This window comes from Mauremys mutica, chromosome 1, assembly GCF_020497125.1.
Source record: "Mauremys mutica isolate MM-2020 ecotype Southern chromosome 1, ASM2049712v1, whole genome shotgun sequence".
In the NCBI taxonomy this organism is placed as follows: Eukaryota; Metazoa; Chordata; order Testudines; family Geoemydidae; genus Mauremys; species Mauremys mutica.
The window spans coordinates 317,643,300-317,660,651 of record NC_059072.1 but is presented as its reverse complement, the minus strand read 5'-3'; the positions used below and the strand labels follow the sequence as shown (position 1 = coordinate 317,660,651).

The 17,352-nt window shown below is 43.7% G+C and overlaps 1 long non-coding RNA gene across 2 annotated transcripts in view; it reads right to left on the bottom strand.

Annotated features, from left to right (window-relative positions):
* Window positions 1–17,291, bottom strand: part of LOC123370286 — a 46,057-nt gene extending 28,766 nt beyond the window's left edge. For both annotated transcript variants that reach the window (XR_006579357.1, XR_006579356.1), the window contains exon 1: window positions 17,163–17,291. This is a non-coding gene — a long non-coding RNA (uncharacterized LOC123370286). The remainder of the gene's footprint in view (window positions 1–17,162) is intronic.
* Between the last annotated feature and the right edge of the window lie 61 nt (window positions 17,292–17,352).

Genomic DNA, 17,352 nt, shown 5'->3' with positions numbered 1-17,352 from the left:
GAAACCCCTCCAAGAAACTACTGTGTCTTTTGTATGATTATCTCATCAGTACATCGCTACCTGCCAAGGTACATATGTGGGGCACACTGTGTGATAAAATCCCCAAATGAGGGTGTCATCAAGCCAGGCATCTCTCTGGCTTCAAAGTAAGCACTGACATTCCTAGTATCAGTCAAAGAGGATTATTTCTTTAACAGCAGTTAAACAAATAGAAAACAGTCTTAACTCTGTCTTTGACCCCAGCATCCAGGACCACTCCGCCCAAGGATCTCTAGCACTTCAGGTCTTGACAGCTTCCTAACTTCAGCCAATTCTGCTCCCTTCCTGGAACAGCAGCTGTAAGGCTGCTTCTCTTATCCCGTGATCCCTTGCTCTAGGAACTCAGAATAAGCGCTAACTCCATTCCAGTGTGGCTTTCCCTCCCTAGGGGTCAGCCTGTATCATTCCATCTTCTCCAGCTGCCTATTAGCAGCCCTTTATAGGCCCAGGTGTAGCCCAGCTCTCTTTAATTAGCTGGATTGGGCTCACTTGCTCCAGTCCAGGGGAGCTGGGCTTAATCTATCCACAGGGACCAGCTACCCTGTAACATACGGCTACAAAAAATATTATGCAGGGAAACTAAAATGCTGTGGGATTTATTCCTTTGTAAATAACTCTTTCTATAACCGCAATTTCATCATTCTTTGTTTTGGATATAAATAATTTTCAACAATACAAACTGAAGGAACATCGCATTTGTGTGGAAGAGGTATGTTTGGGCCTAAAATTAATGGTGTCCCTCAAAAGGAGGGACTTTTGAGTTGTACAACAATATTGAAGGCAATGGTACTAAGAACATCTTGTTTTTCATATGTTTACAGTGAAGCTTTTCCCGTCTTTTAATTCAACAGCTATGGAACTGTCTAAGGAATATATTAACTTCCCTACTGGTTGGGGTTTCTCTGAAATTTGCACTTAGGTTGTATAATCAAGTTATGCCAAGGACACATAGAAAGAATGGCTAGATGATCGTTATAGATTTTTGTTTAAAGCTAATAAATAAATAAATAGAGTATAATACATTTTGACGTACAGTTTACAAAACATTTAGATATTCCAAGCGTAGAACATAGAATCATAGAAATATAGGGTTGGAAGGTTCTTCAAGGGGTCATCTTGTCCATTCCCTCCTGTGCTGAGAACTTACATTTTAAATTGGTTGGACTAAATTACATTATCATAATCAAACTTCAAATCAAGAATCAGTGCACCATGTTTTAAAAGTGTGCCGAATGTAAGCAAAAAACCCTTTACAGTTTTTTCAATTATCAGCCTCATCTGTTTCAGACTACTAAATGTTCTCAAAGGAAAATTATAAATAGGCCTCTGATGTTCTTCAGCCAAATTAAAACATAGGGGGCCTGAATCTCCTCTGATTGACACCTTGTGTAGCCATTCACACCAGTGCAAAGTGGGGAGTAAAACACTACTACACCAGAATGATAGTACTTTACACCCACTTTACACTGGTGCAAATAACTATAGCAGTTACAGGACAACAGAGGATCAGATCCACCAGTTTCTATAGGACTAAATAGATATTTGCCAGATTCATTCTGTCAGTATCAGATTCCCCTTTTGTTTATGCCTTTGTCATTTATTTGACTTCACTGGAATTACACAAGTCTGAACACACAATAGCTCCATGGGCTCCAGTGGAATTTCTCCCAATTTTCACAATTATAACTGAGATTAGAATTGGCTCATTTCATTCAGTGGTTATGACTCGGTATGTTATTTCACTCTATTTAATCTAACTAAAATATTATTATTAACCCTCCCAACAATATTTGTTGTGTTTGCTGCTGTTTTATCTTCCATTCAATTTAAATAACAAGTGAACCACAAAATTATTAAACATTCTGGACATTGAGATATGCCATTTCATTAATATCTCTGTCACTGCCAGTTTAAAGGCTCAGAGTCTGTGGTTCAATTTGTCAAATGGAATAATTATTAAATACTTTCAATTATCCTGATAATTAATGCTGATTTTGTTTTTCAAAAATATATTATACTACAAAGTATTTATTATACTAATTTACATGTAAGTTTCCACATATAATTCTACATATTCATAGCAGCAGCAAGATAATGTATTTATTCTTTTATGGAAGCATAAAGTGTTTTAATTCTGGGTTATAAAGATAAATACTCTCAATCAGTTGTCCCAAAAAATCAGCAACCAGGAAAGTAAGACACTCACTCATCCATCAGCAAAACAATGTAATGTTTGGCTTTATCAGTTTCAGAAACCATAATCCCAAACCCGCTGTCTTTGAATCATAGAATCATAGAATCTCAGGGTTGGAAGGGACCTCAGGAGGTCATCTAGTCCAACCCCCTGCTCAAAGCAGGACCAAACCCAACTAAATCATCCCAGCCAGGGCTTTGTCAAGCCTGACCTTAAAAACCTCTAAGGAAGAAGATTCCACTACCTCCCTAGGTAAGCCATTCCAGTTCTTCACCACCCTACTAGTGAAGAAGTTTTTCCTAATATCCAGCCTAAACCTCCCCCTCTGCAACTTGAGACCATTACTCCTTGTTGATTTGATATCAATGTAAGTTTTTTGGACCAGGATCTATCTAGCTATCTAGGTACTTGTCTGGTCCCCATCATTGTAGCATCTATCTAAGCACCTCCCAAAGTGTAATTCCAGCCTAGAGCCACCACTGATGGATCCATTGAAGAGAAAGCTGTTGGAAGAGCTCAGAAAACAATTTTTATTCTCCTTTCCCCCCTTTATTCCCTCTCATTTTTATACAAAAGATGCTGCCAATGAAATGAATGCTAAATTCAGGCCCCAGTCATGCACTGGAATCTATTATCATGGACATCTGAGCATAGACACAGGCTTGCTGTGGGTCACCACATGGACACAGAAGTCTTCATTAGTGGATCCTGATGCATGATTGGGGTCTAAGTTACCATTCATTGTCCTGTAGCATCTTCTCTATGAAAGGAAATAAAAGGAGAGCAGTGAGAGGAAAAAGGGTTTTGAACTATTTTACCAACTTTCTTTCCAAAGGTTCCAAGAGTGGTGGTTCTAGGTTGGAATTTTAGGTGGGGCACAGGAGCCTTCCTTAGCTGCTCTACTGCCACCAACGCAGCCTCAGTCTTCCAATGTGAGCACCCGGCAGTAGTGCAGATTTCCTTCCAGGCATCCTGCTGCTGCTGTTTTACATATGTGCAAACTAAAACACAGAAAAGTTAAAGCCAAAATTTGCAAGTGCATGCCTAAAGTCAGTGCTTAAAATGGGGGGAAAGAGAGTCATAAAGGGATGCATCCCCAGCCAAAAAAAGGTGGTAATAAAAACAAACTGAGTGAGCACACTTTAAGCACCGTGGCCCAGATCCACAAAGGTGCTCGGGCACCTAAATCCCAGACTTGGACACCTAACTCCAAATTTTAAGGCCCACAAGAGTAATTGGAGCAGGACCCTGCATCTCCCACATGGGTGCCCTAGCAACCAAGTTATCAAGTCATTTTCACATTCTCTCTGAAAAATGTTGGTCTGAGTGACTTGCTCATGGTGACCCAGCAAGCCAGTGGCTGAGCAGCAGATCTCCTGACTCTCTGTGCTTAAAACAAGACCAAGATGTGCTGCCATTTTACTCCTCTTTACAGCATACTTGTGCTAACCCATCTAAACCCGTTTAAAGCACAATGTACAGCCTCCCCAGTTCTCAACAGACTCGTCCTTCGATATCATCTTGAAGTTTATCCAGGAGCTTTAGTCTTGGCACATTCTAGTTATCTACTGAAGTGTATGATTGCTGGGAAGAATAGGCTAGCTTCCCTTCTCTGCTGGACATGTTATTACAACCAGACTAGTTGATCACATATTGGCAGCTTCCTCTGAGTAACAGTTATAACAAGACAGCCTTACAACTCTCTTTTAAGATAGCATTATTTACCTATCTCCATTTTATAGATCATGAAACTGAGATATGGAAAAATTAATTTGTCCATGATTAGAATTCAGGAATTTCTAATTTCCAATCCTGTGCTGAGCCTGCTAGGCCATGCTGGAAGGATCAGGGCAGAGATATTTTTGCTCAACCTTCAGTATGAGAGAGTCCTCTCTCCTGGGCTCATTTTGACCCTTTAGTTGAATCGTCTCTTTTACAAGATGCAGTGCATCTCCTCCATGTTAGATCCATGCCTGCCGTATTTTTGACAGGTCATGCCTCCCATTTCCACAGCTGCTGTCCAGGCTTTCTGAAAAAAGGTGAAGCCCTGAAGACCATGAAGAAGGCTGTTGTCAGACCCTCTCAATAAGGCATCAGTAGGTCTATGTACCCTATGGCATACAAAATAAGTTCAATTACATTGAACAGTTGTTAACAACTTTTGGTCAATACCGACATGGGCAAGGTTTGAATCAGTGACCAAGGCCATGTCTACACTATGAAATTAGGTCAAATGTATAGAAGTCGTTTTTTCAGAAATCGTTTATATACAGTCGGTTGTGTGTGTCCCCACAAAAAATGCTGTAAGTGCATTAAGTTGGCAGACTGCGTCCACAGTACCAAGGCTAGTGTCGACTTCCAGAGCGTTGCACTGTGGGTAGCTATCCCACAGTTCCTGCAGTCTCTGCCACCCACTGGAATTCTGGGTTGAGATCCCAATGCCTGATGGGGCAAAAACAGTGTCGCAGGTGATTAATAAATAAAAAAAATAAAAATAAAATTCTGGGTACATGTCATCCTGGGACTCCATCATGGTCACCTCTGCTGATGAGATCTGCACTCACCTGCACCTTGCCACGCTGGCCAAACAGGAAATGAGATTCAAAAGTTTGCAGGCCTTTTCCTGTCTACCTGGCCAGTGCATCTGAGTTGAGAGAGCTGTCCAGAGCAGTCACAATGGAGCACTCTGGGATAGCTCCCGGAGGCCAATACCATCGAATTGCGTCCACACTACCCCAAATTCGACACGGCAAGGCAGATTTCAGCGCCAATCCCCTCGTCGGAGGTGGAGTAAAGAAATCGATTTAAAGAGCCCTTTAAGTTGAAAAAAAGGGCTTCGTCATGTGGACGGGTGCAGGGTTAAATCGAGGTAACGCTGCTAAATTCGACCTAAAATCGTAGTGTAGACCAGGCCCTAGAAGTGAAAGGCTCTATATCCTATTACAGATTCCCAAAGGAAGTTGGACATGTTTTTTTATTAAATCAAGCCATAGTTCTCAAATAATTTGTTTTTGGAAATAGGAACTGAACCTTATGTTTGGTTTCCTGCCAAACACAGGATAGTACATGAAGGCAAGGAATACATATTTTTGAACTGCATGTTTGTGAACTGGCTGTTAGATAAAATTAAAGAGAATATTTATAAAGAATCCTCTGATGGTGACACAAATGTGGAGGCTGACTTGCTGACAACATGTATTTTTGGTGTTCAGATGTATAATATTTTTCATTCAGATTTTTTATAATCTATAATAGCCTATTTCACTAACTGAACTTGGCATAATGCCTAATATCTCATGATAAACCTATTTGTTTACTTAATCCAGGGTAGCTAGAACATTGGATTTAGGTTTTATTACTCTCCTTAACATTACACCTCTATTTAGTGATGTTGGTATATTGTGGCTGTTTTGTTTAGTTTCAATAAATGTTGTTCATAGGGTAGAGGAAGATTGTAGCTGCTGGACTACTGCTGTGTTATGGACAACATAGACTCCCATGAGGATTTGTTAATTCAAACTACAGGGAACGGTAGGCCAAAATTTGATTCTCAGTTGTAGTGATGTAAATCCAGAGCAATTTTATAGAAGTTAATGGAATTACTCTTGATTCACACCAGTGCCAACTAGTAGCAGGATTTTGTCATAGTGTCATTTATTTTGGGGCTATATTCAATATTACAGAAAATATTCTTCTGTGGGTCTGAATGTGACAGTTCTGGTTGTCCTGAGTGTGATGTCACACTCAATATCAAATGGTAAATTTTTGCTTTGATGTTATGGTGTAAATTAAGCAAAAAAATGTCAGCCTTAGTTTAGAATTTCCTGTTTGTTTGTTTTTCAATTTGTGTCACAGGGTACGTCTACACTACGGAATTATTCCGAATTTACATAAACCGGTTTAGTAAAACAGATTGTATAAAATCGAGTGCACGCGGCCACACTAAGCACATTAAATCGGTGGTGTGCGTCCACGGTCCGAGGCTAGCATCGATTTCTGGAGCGTTGCACTGTGGGTAGCTATTCCGTAGCTATCCCATAGTTCCCGCAGTCTCCCCCGCCCCTTGGAATTCTGGGTTGAGATCCCAGTGCCTGATGGGGCAAAAATCATTGTCGCGGGTGGTTTTGGGTAAATGTCGTCAGTCATTTCTTCCTCCGGGGAAGCAACGGCAGACAATCATTTTGCGCCCTTTTTCCCTGGATTGCGCTGGCAGACGCCATATCACGGCAACCATGGAGCCTGTTTTGCCTCTTGTCACTGTCACCGTATGTGTACTAGATGCCGCTGACAGAGGCGATTCAGCAGCGCTACACAGCAGCATTCATTTGCTTTTGCATGATAGCAGAGATGGTTATCAGCCGTACCGTACCATCTACCATGCCATTGTAAATTGGCAATGAGATGACAGTTACCAGTCCTTTTGTGCTGCACCATCTGCTGCTGTCATAGGTGCCCCTGGCTGAGATCGGCCGGGGGCGCAAAAGACAAAAATGGGAATGACTCCCCGAGTCAATCCCTCCTTTACGGTATCTAAAAATAGAATCAGTCCTGCCTATAATATGGGGCAAGTGTACTAGAGAACCAGTGTATCAGAGAACCAGAGAGCACAACCGCTCCGTGTCAGATCCTGCAGAAATGATGAGCTGTATGCCATTCACAGGGGGTGCCCCTGCAACAACCCCACCTGTTGATTCCCTCCTCCCCCAGCCTTCCTGGGCTACCGTTGCAGTGTCCCCCCATTTGTGTGATGAAGTAATAAAGAATGCAGGAATAAGAAACAGTGACTTGTTAATGAGATATGAGGAGAAGGCAGCCTCCAGCTGCTATGATAGTCCAGACAGGACATTAAGCAGTGTGGGGGAGAGGAGCCCAGCATCCCATTGCTATGCTAGTCCAGGCAGAACAGAATCTTTTCTTTACACATGAAGGGCGGGGGGCTGATGGAGCTCAGCCCCCTGTTGCTATGATGAAGATGGTTACCAGCCATACTGCCGGGAATGATCTACCGGGAATGATCAGGAGTTTTTTACCCAGGCGCCCCCAGCCGACCTCACCGGAGGCCAGCCAGGAGCACTCACGGGCTGATGATGAGGACGGATACCAGTCCTTTTGTACTGCACCATCTGCCACAAGGCTGATGATGATGATGGATATCAGCCATATTGTACCATCAGCCACCCATGGGGGGGGGGGGACAAGGATGCTGCCATTGACTGCTGCAGCATCGCGTCTATCAGCAGCATTCAGTAAACATAGGGTGACATTTAAAAGTCAAGAGAGGATTTTTTTCCCTTTTACTTCTGGGGATGGGTGAGGGGAGTAAATTGACGAGCTATGCCCTGAACCACCGCGGACAATGTGTTTGACACTACAGCCATTGGGAGCTCAGCCAAGAATGCAAATGCTTTTCGGAGACTGCAGGAACTGTGGGATAGCTTGAGTCCTCAGTCCCCCCTCCCTCCCTCCATGAGCGTCCATTTGATTCTTTGGCTTTCCGTTACATTTGTCACGCAGCAGCGTGCTGAGTCCCTGCTGTGGCCGCTGTCTGGAGTTTTTTTTAAAATGCTTTGGAATTTCGTCTTCTGTAACGGAGCTCTGATAGAACAGATTTGCCTGCCCATACAGCCATCACATCCGTACGGTCCACGCTGGAGCTCTTTTTGGATTTTGATTTCGGACTGCATCGCCACCTGTGCTGATCGGAGCGCCACGCTGGGCAAACAGGAAATGATATTCAAAAGTTCGCTGGGCTTTTCCTGTCTACCTGGCCACTGCATCCGAGTTCTGATCTGATTGCTGTCCAGAGTGGTCAGTGGTGCACTGTGGGATACCGCCTGGAGGCCAATACCGTCGATTTGCAGCCACACTAACCCTAATCCGATATGGCAATACCGATATTAGCGCTACTCCTCTCGTTGGGGAGGAGTACAGAAACCGGTTTAAAGAGCCCTTTATATCGATATAAAGGGCCTCTTAGTGTGGACGGGTGTGGCATTAAATCGGTTTAACGCTCCTAAAACCGGTTTAAACGCATAGTGTAGACCAGGCCACAAACTGACCATGATTATTTGGGGTCCTTTAAGATTTTATTCATCTTCAAAAGTAGAAACATACAAACTAGACTCAGTTGACCCTTTTAAAGCCAAAGCTCCAGGTTCCAATAAATTTTCATTTAATGCAAATACATTTCACATATATCAAAACAAACTATAAAAAAATTAAAATCAACATGTGTGGCTCACATATTCTACCTGGATGCTATTTGATAGTTACAATATTAGTGGATAAAGGGAAAGCAGTAGATATAATGTATTGTTATTTTACTGTGGCATTAGTTAGGAGACTTGAAAGGAGGATTTCATGAAAAACTGTGAGGATCTGGGAGTAGTAAATGGGCCTGTAACATCTCTAAACCAATTCAGAAGTAATTCTGGTCTATGTTGTTACTGTGGTAAACTCAGGACAGACAGCTGCAAGGGAGGGGTAGGAATCAGTCCCAGAGGGTTAAAAGGCCCTCCTCCTTATCAACTGGGAGGCAACTACAGGTCAATCAGTTTCAGCTGAGAAAGGGTTACCAAGGTAGCACTTAGAATCAGCTGAGGGGGAGCTACCTGAGGTTAATTAGGATCAGCTGATTCCAGCTTAGGGCTGCCTGAGACCTTTTTAAAACCCTTCCCTGGGAGGAAGGCAGAGCAGAGAGAGAAGGAGCCCTGCTGCCAGGAGTGTTGGAGCAGCAAGACAGCGAGCCTCACCAGGAGGAGAGGCAGTACTCTCCCCCACAAGGGAGTAAAAAGACTCTAAAACAGGACTGGTGGAGATACAGGGAGCAGACTTCCCCAGTGTCCCAAGGGGGACCATATTACCCAAGCCTGTCTCACCAGGGCTAAAAGCAGCAAAGGCTGGGGAGACTGAGAAGGTGCCTTGCCACATTACATAACAAGTTGCCCCAAGGACAGCTGGCAAGCCAAGCTATGCTGGCCCATGAGCCAACCAAGAAATGGACTGTGACCGAGAATCATAAATTTGCTCTCTAGTTTCCCCTTGCAGGTTGCTATTGGTCTATACCAGCAGTGGGTTATTTCCCACCTCACACCGGCTCAGCTCTGGTGGCTGGTGTTTTAGGGGCAGGTTTAAGGCTGCTAATCATGTTAATTCAAACTTGTCCCTTTTCACAGGATGGGGAGTAGTAAACCATGGATATTCTTCCCACCATCCCATCACATCTCTATTCTTTCCTCTGGACCACCTGCACACCTGTTGTCAGTCCGTCTTCAACCTTCTAGTCCAGTTACCACGCAGTCCTATCTCTCTACTACTTTCTACAGACTAATTAGTGGATAGATTCAGTGGATAAATTTGAGTTTAAATCCATCTTCATTTCTGCTTTGCAGTTCACCTTTAAACCGAGTACTTTCTGGGCCTTTTTGCAGTTTTAGAGTCACTGGATTTAAAAGATAAAAGAGGTAGTGGAGTGCCTCTTTTAGTCCTGCTTTGAGCAGAGGTTTGGACTAGATTACCTCCTGAGGTCCTTCCAACCCTGATATTCTATATGCACTCAGGCTGGCCTTACCATGAGGCGAACTGAGGCGGCCGCCTCAGGTGCCAGACTGGGGGGTGCCACTAGGACCCAGAGTGTAGAAAATTGTGTCTGCTGCTGGTGCATATGTATTCTCTCTGCTCTAGATGCACAGAGATGGTGGAGTGCTGTGCTGGAGGAGGGAGGGCACAAGAGGCATAATAGGCAGGGAGGAGAAAAGGTGAGAGGGAATAACAGAAAGCAGCAGGAGCTGCAGGGAGAGAGAGGAGGAGGAGCAGCCTCTTATGTACCTCCCAAGCACCCCCAGGAGCCTGGACTGATTAACACCAGCTTCTTGGGGAGCTTCCTGTTTCCTGCTGCTTCCCTGAACCCACTTGAGGAGAACAGGCAGTCAACTGAAGTAGTAGGAGCCAGTTAAGCCCTTAAGACACTGATATCTTCCCTCACTCAGGCCCTGCTACCAGCCTGCTTATTTGTCCCCTTAAATTGAGTGTTGAGAGCCACTATAGCTAGCACAGAACAGCAGTCATGAGTGAAAGAAGAAAACGCCCCTCTGGGGCAGCATTCAGAAAAAGAAAGCAATCAAAGGAAGCTTTTCTATCTAAGCAGGAAAGAGCTCTCCTGAGATACATAGGCACAAATGTTCATGGTGAGCCTTCCAGACCCAGTGAGGATGTGAGTGGTGAGGAGATGCCTGATCTTCCAGTTAGTCAGAGTGCAGGTGACCTGGCAGCTACTGCAGCATCCATATCTCCATCTCAAATGGATGTAACCATGCACATTCCTGAAGAAAAGTGTAGATCAGAGAAGAGTGTGGTAGAGGCACAAGGAACAGCTGCTGCTGAATTAAGTTCCTTAAATCTAGATGATCCAGGACTGTGGACCCACTTGAGCAGTAGCCTGAGGGACTTCCTTGTACTGCCTGGGCCACAGCAAGTGAAAAACTTCATGTTCCCCAAAGACAATGAAAATAGAAGTTTCCATCCAACACATTACTGACATGAAATTCCCAATGGTAAAAAAGTAGAAAGGCCACGGCTTATGTACTCAAAACCCCAGAATGCTGGATATAGTTTTTGTTGCAAACTCTTCCAGTCTAATGTTCCAGCCACATTGGGTTCTACAGGAACAAAGGACTGGAAAAAGTCTGGCTAGAAATATGGCATGCCATGAGAAGGCAGCAAATCACCAGAGAGCATTCCATTGATGGAAAGAGCTTGAGATGAGACTAAGGTTAAAGGCCACCATAGATGATCAGCTTCAAGAGAAGATTGCATCAGAGTCTCTTTACTGGCAAAATGTTCTGAAAAGGCTCATTGCCATTGTGAGGATGCTTGCTACCCAAAACCTAGCAGTGCGTGGCACTTCAGATCAGCTGTATGTGCCAAACAATGGAAACTTCCTTAAAATTGTGGAGCTGATGGCTGAGTTTGATGCTGTACTCCAGGAGCACCTACGAAGAGTCACCACCCAAGAAATGTACACATACCACTACCTTGGAAAAGCAGCAAAGGGTCCTGTGGCACCTTATAGACTAACAGATGTTTTGGAGCATGGATTTTCGTGGATGAATACCCACTTTGTCGGATGCATGTAGTCTATAAAGGTGCCACAGGACCCTTTGCTGCTTTTACAGATCCAGACCAACACAGCTACCTCTCTGATACCTTGGGAAAACAATTCAAAATGAGATCATACAGTTACTGGCAACAAAAATCAAACAGAAGATTGTGGCAGATCTGAAGTTAGCAAGATATAACTCTGTTATTCTGGACTGCACACCTAATATCAGCCATGTGGAACAAATGACTTTAATGGTGCATTTTGTAACAACAACAGAACCTAGTGAAAATGTCCCTGCAATGGTGACTGTCAGAGACATTTTCTAGACTTTATTGACATTGATGATACTACAGGAGCTGGTATGACAAGCGTGCTTCTTAAAAAGCTGGAAGATACAGTAATTGCGATAGCTGACATGAGAAGTCAGGGCTATGATAATGGTGCCAACATGAGAGGAAAGAACAGAGGAGTGCAGACACAGATCTGAGAGTTAAACCCTTGAGCTTTTTTTGTCCTGTGCAGTTCTCATTCATTGAACTTGGTGGTCAGTGATGCAGCATCAGCTTCTAGTGAGGCTGCTGAATTTTTCAATGTAACTCAAAGCATCTATGTATGTTTCTCTGCATCAACTCATCGATGGCAAATTTTGAAGCAACAGCTGGGAACATCCTCTGACACCGAAACCACTGAGTGCCACATGATGGGAAAGTCGAGTGGAGGCGATAAAGCCTATCAAACACCAGATTGGGAAGATAGATGGGGCCATAGTTGCCATTATGGAAGATAATGCTACGAGAGGAACTGTTTGTGGGAGAACAGTGGCAGAGGGAAATGGAATCACCAGAAACATACATAACTTCAAATTTCTGTGTGGCTTAGTGTTATGGCATGACATACTGTTTGAAATAAATGTTGTAAGCAAGAGACTCCAAGGTGTTGACCTTGCTATATCTGGAGCAATGGAACAACTGGACAAAGCAAAGTCATACCTACAGTCTTACCAGTCAGATAAGGGATTTCAAAATGTTCTGAAGGGTGCACAGAAGTTGCAAGAGGAACTTCACACTGAAGCTATTTTCCCACCCATTCAAGAATACAAGAGTCACCGAAGAAGACGACATTTTGATTATGAGGCATGGGATAATCCCATAAGAGACCCCAAACAACAATTCAAACTTGAATTCTTTAACCAGATGCTAGATTGTGTAATACAGTCAGTTGAAGAACGTTTCATGCAGCTCAAGGAACACAGCAGTATATTTGGGATGTTGTATGATATTCCAAAACTCCACACTATACCTGAAGAAGACCTACACCAGCAATGCAGGGCAGTAGAGGCAGTGTTGACACATGATGACATGCACAATATTGATGTGAGTGATTGAGGTGATGAATTGAAAGCCCTTTCAAGACATTTCAGCAGGATCAACTCCAAAGGCTGTTCTGGAATATATGTGCACAAATAAGATGACCACCCTCTTTCCAAATGCTTTTGTTGCTCTGCGCATACTTCTAACACTTCTTGTAACAGTTCCTAGTGGAGAAAGCAGCTTCTCCAAGCTGAAGTTAATAAAAAACACATCTACTCCACAATGACACAGGAGAGGCTGGTCGGCCTTGCAACCATCTCAATAGAGCATGAGCTGGCCCAGATTGTAGACCTTCAGGAAGAAGTTCAAATCTTTGCAATCAAGAAGGTACGGAAAGCACCACTTTGATTATTCAAACAGATAAAAATGCCAGTGTTTACTATGCAGACAAAAAAAAAGTTACCATTTGCTGTTCAAGCATTTGAAAGTTAAGTGTTACTTACAATTTTTGAGCAAGGCATTTTAAGTTGTTAGTTCTCCTTTATTGGAGTAGGTAGCAGAGCAGTACCATGAGAGGAGTAGAACAGGAAGAAGGCAGAATTAAGACCTTTCAAAGTTTTGGCCCAGGCAAGGGGGCATGGGGGCATCATTTGAGCTCCCCGCCTCAGGTGTCAAAATGTTGTAGGCCGGCCCTGAGTGCACTGTTTAGAAGTCCAGCCTGTAGGGAAGTGGATGGCTTGCAGGACTGGTACTGAGATGTAGAGCCTTTGACCAATAGGTCATTGATTCAAATTTGACCCAGGTTAATACTGGGTTTTAAATTTTTTTTTTACCATTTTAGGTTCAGCGGCCTATGAGAAATTAGGTTAGTATTCTCATCTCAATTCTGAGTGGTAACAAAAACCACTATCTTTGGCACTTGTTGAGTGTTACCAACTGTCAATTTTATTGTGAGTCTCAAAATATTTGGTGTTTTTCTTAAAATCCCAGTTCCTGCAGTCATGGCATGATGGGAGAATCTCAGCTCTCTCTTTTTGAAGAAAGCAAGATTCTAGCACTCATGGTTGGAAAGAAAAGCTTGAACACATGACCCCAACTGCCCCTTATACATTCAAACAATAGGAGAGGAATAAAAAGAACAAACATTAATTATTTTTAAAAAATTATATTTTTTATGACAGTTTAATGATTTTTTAACACATTTGCTTAGCTATGCTGCTTATTGGCAGTCTCAAAAGAAAGGCCAATGTTTGAATGGGCAGTGTGAGGAAGCCTGAACTACTCTCTTGCTCCATTTGGTGGTCTCTCCAGCTCAGGATTGAGATATTGGCATGCCAGTGTGGAGAAACTTGTGCTGATGGAGATTGCATTGCATTTGTTGTGAGGATAAATACAGGACTTCACTCTCCAGGGCCTTCATTTTGGCATCTTAGATAGGCTATTTAGGAAGGAAGAAGGAAGTCCCACCCCCTTTGCTGAAGAACTTCAGATATGCAAAAAGTGCATTTGGTCACTAAAGAGGAGGACAGATGGAAAAAATTGCATGTTTTACAGTGACTGGCTGCCCAAGCAGGCCTGTAAGGCCTCAAGTTTCATTTTTAGAGTGATGGCAAAAGAGACAAAGGGGTTGTCTGCTTCACCTGAGACTAGGACAGATGTAGGGATGTAAGCACAGAGGAAAAAAAAAGTAGAAAAAAAGCTTATGACAAAACAAGTGAAAAGTTAATTTTTAGCTAGAAATTGGCAAGTGTATCCCAGGAAAAAGTAAGTGCCATTGAAATATATTGGTATAAGAATTTAGATTAAGATGACATTTGTTTTTTTTTTTTTTAAAAAGAAAAAATATGGTTCCTGTGGTCCCCATATCTGAAGATAAATTATCTTCTAATGTGTTGTACCTTCTACAACATTTAATGAACAGAAAATCCTGTAAAAATGAATTGCTATAAGATGAAGAACTAATTGGCACCAAGGTTGACAAAAGACAACTGGGCATTCTCCGTTTCACCCACTTTGTAATCAATAAGTCGCAATGCATCTGGAAAAGGTTACTGAGAGGAAGGGAACTTGAATGATCAGGAAATTATGTGATAACTTTGGAGCCAGATGCTTCTCCACACTTATGCTGAAGGAGAGTATCAAAAGCAACAGGAGCTGAGCAGTGGCATACAGAAGTGGGGAGTAGAATATTTCCCCTTGCTGCCAGAAGTCTCTCTGCTGATATATTTCCTGTGGGTTCTGTGGACTGGGAGGAGAAGAAAGGATGGAGATGAGGAAGGAATTGAGTCTGGGGGATTTCCAAATGGAAATTAACTATTAACTTATACTATATTGTTCTGGACCAGGGGTCGGCAACCCTTCAGAAGTGGTGGGTTCACCACTTCATTTATTCACTCTAATTTAAGGTTTTGCGTGCTGGTAATACATTTTAATGTTTTTAGAAGGTCTTTCTATAAGTCTATATTATATAACTAAACTATTGTATGTAAAGTAAACATTTTGAAAACCTTGTTTAAGAAGCATCATTTAAAATTAAATTAAAATGCTGATCTTACACCGCCAGCCTGGGGCTCTGTTCACCTAGGCTGGCAGTGGGCTGAGCAGGGCCTGCGGTTGGGACCCCAGATCTGGGTGGGGGTTCAGGGCAGAAGGCTGGGTGTGGGGGGGGTGCAGGGGTCAGGGCAGAAGGCTGCGGGGGGATGCAGGGCAGAGGGATGGGACTGTGAGGATGCAGGGCAGAGGGACGTGTGTGTGTTGGGGGTTCAAGGGTCAGGGCAGAGGGATGGGGGTGCAGGACAGAAGGCTGAGTGTGTGTTGGGGGTCAGGGCAGAGGGATGTGTGGGAATGCAGGGCAGAAGGCTGGGTGTTGGGGTGCGGGGATGCAGGGCAGAGGGCTGGGGGTGTAGGGGGTTCAAGGCTCAGGGCAGAGGGCTGAGTGTGTGGGGGGTGCAGGGCAGAAGGCTGAGAGTGTGTGGGGGGGGTCAGGGAAGAGGGCTGGGGTGCTCGGCTAGTAGGGGTGCTCCCAGCCCCCTGCCCTGAGCGGCTCACGGCAGGGGGCTGGAAGGGATATGCCCTGTTCCACCTCCTTCCCCCAGGCTCCGTCCCTACCTCTCTCTGCATCCTCTGTGGAGCTGTGTACATGCTGCTGCTCTTCCTCCTCCCTCTTGCAAGGGCCATCAGCTGATTGGCGCAGGGAAGGAGAGGGGGTGGGGCAGGAAAGCACCATGCTGGGGGTGGGGAAAGCTTGGCTGCCACAGAACCAAGCTTCTGCCTCCTGCCCCCGCAGGGGAGAGTGGTGGGCAGGGGGGCTGAGTTAGGCTGACGGCTGGGACCGCGGCGGGCAGCTGCATGCTGCTCAAAATCAGCACGCGTGCCGTAGGTTGCCAACCCCTGTTCTAGACCCTGAGAGTCTACACTGTTCTTAACAGATTTAATTCCTCCTCTGCACTTCCCACCCACTTCAGAGGGACCTGCAGGCACTAGGTGGAGAGCCAATGGCAGCATGCTTCTGCAAGAAGGGCTTAGGGTTTGGATGAGTTTCCAGGCTATGCCTCTTCACTCACAGATGAAATTAGAAGCCCTTCCTTGTGAGGGGTTGGGAAGGAAACAGCAAAAGGAACCTCATGGAAGGCCCAGTCTTGAAAGATAAAGTGTACCCCAGTTTCCACCTGAGATTTCCCCCTCACCAAGTTTTTCTGCATGAGAGAATGATCAAGTCATTTATGAAAGTAAGAACATGATTATGAATGACATATTAACATTAAATATATAGTCTTAAAGTTTACTTTCAGTCACTGCTTAATGTAAACTAACATTAAATTAAAATGATGTGTATTAAATGGATACTAATCCGGATTAAATATAGATTGAGAAGAATCATTTAGAACACTGAATGCATTATAAAAAGCAGTGTTATAACAATTTCATTGAGCGAAGTTTTTGAAAGTGCCCATTTTAACCCACTGGTTCCCATCTGTCATTTACTTTCTAGTACGACATTGGTCTAGGACCTTGGCAAAAGTGCCAAAGGCAAGGGGTTCAGTGTAAATGTCCCTTAAAATGAGGGTTTTACCATGGCAGAATAAAGGAAATTCAAGATTAAAACTCAAACACAATTCCTAACTTGGGTCACTGAGAGTGGAGGGAGAAGTAGATGACAAGCGATAAATCCATAATAGCAAGTGTATTTGTGCCACTTTATTTAAAGGCAATTTTTGTGAAAGTTGGGGGGGGGGGCCTGTATGGGAGAGTTGTTTAAAAATAGAAACAAAACTTTTGTAGAAGGCTATAATATATAGGAATATATTTTTTAATTGCTCAAAAAGCATTTACTTTATTAAATATTTACCTATAAGCATTTATAGCAACCAATATTCAAATGTATAGTTTAATACAGGCATCCATATTTTTAAGTTATAATCCCCCCCAAGTGGTTTTAATGGAACTTGTTATATTGTTAGTGTGACAAAGTTCCTCCTCTACCTTGGTGGGTCCTGCGCTTATTGGTGGATTTGCTCACCTCAGTGATCTTCCCCTCTGGTGGAACCCACAGTCTGGGTCAACTCTTCCTGTGTCTGAAAAGGAGTTAGGAGGTTTGGGGGGAACCCGGGCCCGCCCTCTACTCCAGGTTCTAGCCCAGGGCCCTGTGGATCGCAGCTGTCTATAGTGCCTCCTGTAACAGCTGCATGACAGCTACAACTCCCTGGACT